Here is a 3,685-nt window from a genome sequence, read left to right as displayed (position 1 = left end):
ACGCGTAGAATATTAAGGTTTCCTGTTTTCTGAATGTGGCCTACGCCTCCACGAAGCAGTTTAGTTAGCAGCTGAACTTTTCATAAGAGATTAGTAATTTTCTCAGTTAATTAGAGTTCACTGGAAATAATTTGAAGTGGGAAATACTGAATTTAAGTTTTATTTAATTTTACTCTGTTCCAGTACATTTAATGAGCTCTAAATCGAAATTGCCAAGCTACCCGGAAACATTTCCAGAAGAGCGAAATCTTTACTGTAGCCGAAATCTGTTTTAACGTATCGTTAACTAAACACTGTAAACCAAAAGTGACTGAAACTGACCTTCAGAATAAAGTATCTTTACGCATGTCAATCAATTGGATGAAACGCTTGAAGCAACGAACAAACAGTGGTGTGTTTTTCAAGACGTTCAGTTATTATTCCTTTAAAAGAATATTTAAGCAGGGCCTTGAATATAGGAAGGTGTTAGTCTGCACACGTTAGTTCAGTGTAGTGCAATTTCAGGCCCATTGATACTACATAAATCTGTTCTTATTTACTGAAACAAGTAGGTAACACTTTCTAGAATAGCTTCACGGTACATTTGATCCCTCAATCAAAACTACAAGATCTACAAAACCTAATTTGATGTGGTGATGTGTTTGTTCATTAATAACACAGGAACATAGGAAATCTAAGCACTTCTGACGCGTAAATCCCGAAACACTGGTACGCTGTTGAGAAGCGGGTAGTTTTAAGTGAACTGATTTTGAAGTTTTTACATACTTACAATTTGAACTTTTTAAGCGCAGTTTATGCAACTAAAATTTTCTGTTACATACTTGGTTTCTCTGACTCTAGGGCATCACTATTCTCTGTTCGTTTTACACTTCACTTGTTTTGTGCTGTTGAATGCATCTATATCTGTGTTTAGAATTCCAGAAAACATAAAATTACGCGTAGCCTGCCCTGTGTTTGCCTGTGGATTAACTCCTAATCTTTCCAAATAAGTATTTTTCTCAAGCAATGTGTAATAATGAATCCTACAGCCCCAAAACTCAGATCACAACCCAAAATTCGTAAAGCTGCACACCCGTTGCGCCTGTGTGTGAATTCAGTAAACAGTCCTGGCTACAAAGTCACCAAAAACTGTACGAAATCCTCAAGAAAAGCTATTCATTCCCAACCAATTAACCAAAAGAACACTTATGTCAACATGTACACTAACATACGTATAATAGGTACACTCCGAATAATAAAAAATAACCTAATGCATCATAAAAAGCTAAGTAACGTAGAAATCTATGAGCTAATGGAATTGTCTGAGTTAGTGCTGTCCCACAGATACTCTACCTTCAGCGTCAAAACATATATTCAAAATGACGGTCTAGCAATCGGCAGTAGCCTAGCTAGCTTTTTTGCTGACATTTACGTCAATAATCTAGAAAACAAATTATTTAAAGAAAACCAAGTAGGAAAAGACAAAATCATTTATTATAAACGACATGTTAATGACACTGCTGATGGGACAACCATTGATATTGACACCTTAGCTGATAAACTTAATAATGTTCATCCCAACATACAGTTTACAATCCGGAAACAACTTTCTTGACTTAAATGTAACACGTCACAACAACAAACATAAATTCCAAATATACAGGAAACCCACCACATCAGATGTCATAATTAAGAATAGATCATGCCACCCAGATCAGCATAAACTAGCTTTCTTTAATTCAGCACTCAACCAAATAAACAAAAGTCAAGCAGAACCTACAACAAAAATTAATGAAATAAATATTTTTAAAAAAATGGCGTCGAACAATGCTTATGATCCAACCATAGTTGATAAATTGGATGACAAAATTAAATCCAACAAAACGACATCAACACGCCAGCCAGCAGAAGAAACCAAATACGTCTGTATGCCTTTTCTTGGAAACATCCCGTACAAACTCGCTAACCTGCTCAGACCACACAATGTTAAAATAAGTTTTCACATGAACAACAAAATGCAAAACAAGATAGTCCATAATACTAAAAGAGTTATCACACCTTTTCACAAATCTGGCATATACAAATTGAAATGTGATTGCTGACCTTGCCACTATGTATGGCGAACAGAAAGAAGCTTTGGAGCGCGATACGAAGAGCACAATGATGCACCCGGTCTAAACAACTTAAATAGATCCACATTTGCCACCCATCTCTCAGAAAACAAACATTTCATTACGGACATAGAAACCAACCTCCATATCCTACACGCTGTACACAAGTTAACAAAGAAGGACCTTCTTGAACAGTTAGAGATTTTCACCCACAAACGCAGATCACCTCACACCATTTTAAATGATCACACAGAATTAGCAAATAACCCCTTCTTGCAGAATTTCAAAGATACTTTGAACCTGAAGAACTAAAGTGTCATTCAGAAGCAAATACACACACACACACACACACACACACATTCTCTCTCTCTCTCTCTCTCTCTCTCTCTCTCTCTCTCTCTCTTTCTCTCCCCCCTCCCCTCTTCCTCCCTCCCTCCCTCCCTCCCTCTCTCACCACCCCCCCCTCAATCTCTCTTCCTCTTCCTTCTCATCCACCGCACCCTTCTTACCACTCCCTATCAAATGCCCATATTACTTATTCATTTTAAAGTAACCATTAAACTGCTAATCTCAAATGTTGTATGCCCAGTTCAGCCACTATATCTAGCAAGAAAGTAGCTGTTAGAAATAATTCCAACACCAATACTATTAACTGTAACAGAAATATCATCTGAAAAATCTAGTTTCACACACCTTGTAAATGCACATATTAATTTGCAGCTCAAGTTTTACTAATTTAAGTTAATTTGGCATTTGTATTCTCTGTAAGATATAACCTTCACCAATGGAGTTATTCATTTATCGTATGGCTAATGCAGAGATATCATAAAATTAAATTAAATAGACATATGTACATATTTACACACAAGAAATTTAAGTTTGGCTTTACAACTGAATATCCAGCCATTCAATTCAGCGCACTCCATCTGTAGTTGCTAGCAGCAAGTTCTTTTCAGCACCATGATTGGTTCGAATTCGGCATTGTAAAATTGTAAATTTGTGGTAAGATCTTACGGGACCAAACTGCTTACGTCATCTGTCCCTAAGCTTAATGTAACTTAAACCAACTTACCCTATGGACAACACACAACCCATGCCCGAGGGAGGACTCGAACCTCCGACGGGGTGAGCCGCGCAGACCGTGACAAGACACCCTCAGACCATGCGGCTACCACACGCGGCGAAACTTGCATTCACTGACAGTGCGGTGAACAGTCTGGTATGGTAACCCGCAGTCACAGACTGGATTAGGCAGCTTCTTCCACTTAAAGAGTGCAACTCTGCATCAACCATGGCTGGTACGGATTCTGTTGAGGGTAGTCCATGTCTTGCGTGGTAGGTCGAATCCACTTGGAAGTTTAGCACGTGAGAAGATGTTATGCAGGCACACATCTGTCACTGCTTCCCATCGACCTTCCCATTCTTCAAGGGGTTTGAAATCCTTAGCAACCATGTCAGTTAGCATCGCACAAAGTTGGATGGCATGATTTCAGACACTTACGATTTAAAAGTGGCAGGTCGATATGCATGGGTAGATTAGCATTCCTGGAGATCTTGCGGAATTCCCCCATAAGGTCAGTACATCTGCATAGATC

This window comes from Schistocerca americana, chromosome X (genome assembly GCF_021461395.2).
Source record: "Schistocerca americana isolate TAMUIC-IGC-003095 chromosome X, iqSchAmer2.1, whole genome shotgun sequence".
Lineage (NCBI taxonomy): Eukaryota > Metazoa > Arthropoda > Insecta > Orthoptera > Acrididae > Schistocerca > Schistocerca americana.
This window is presented reverse-complemented; position numbering follows the sequence as displayed.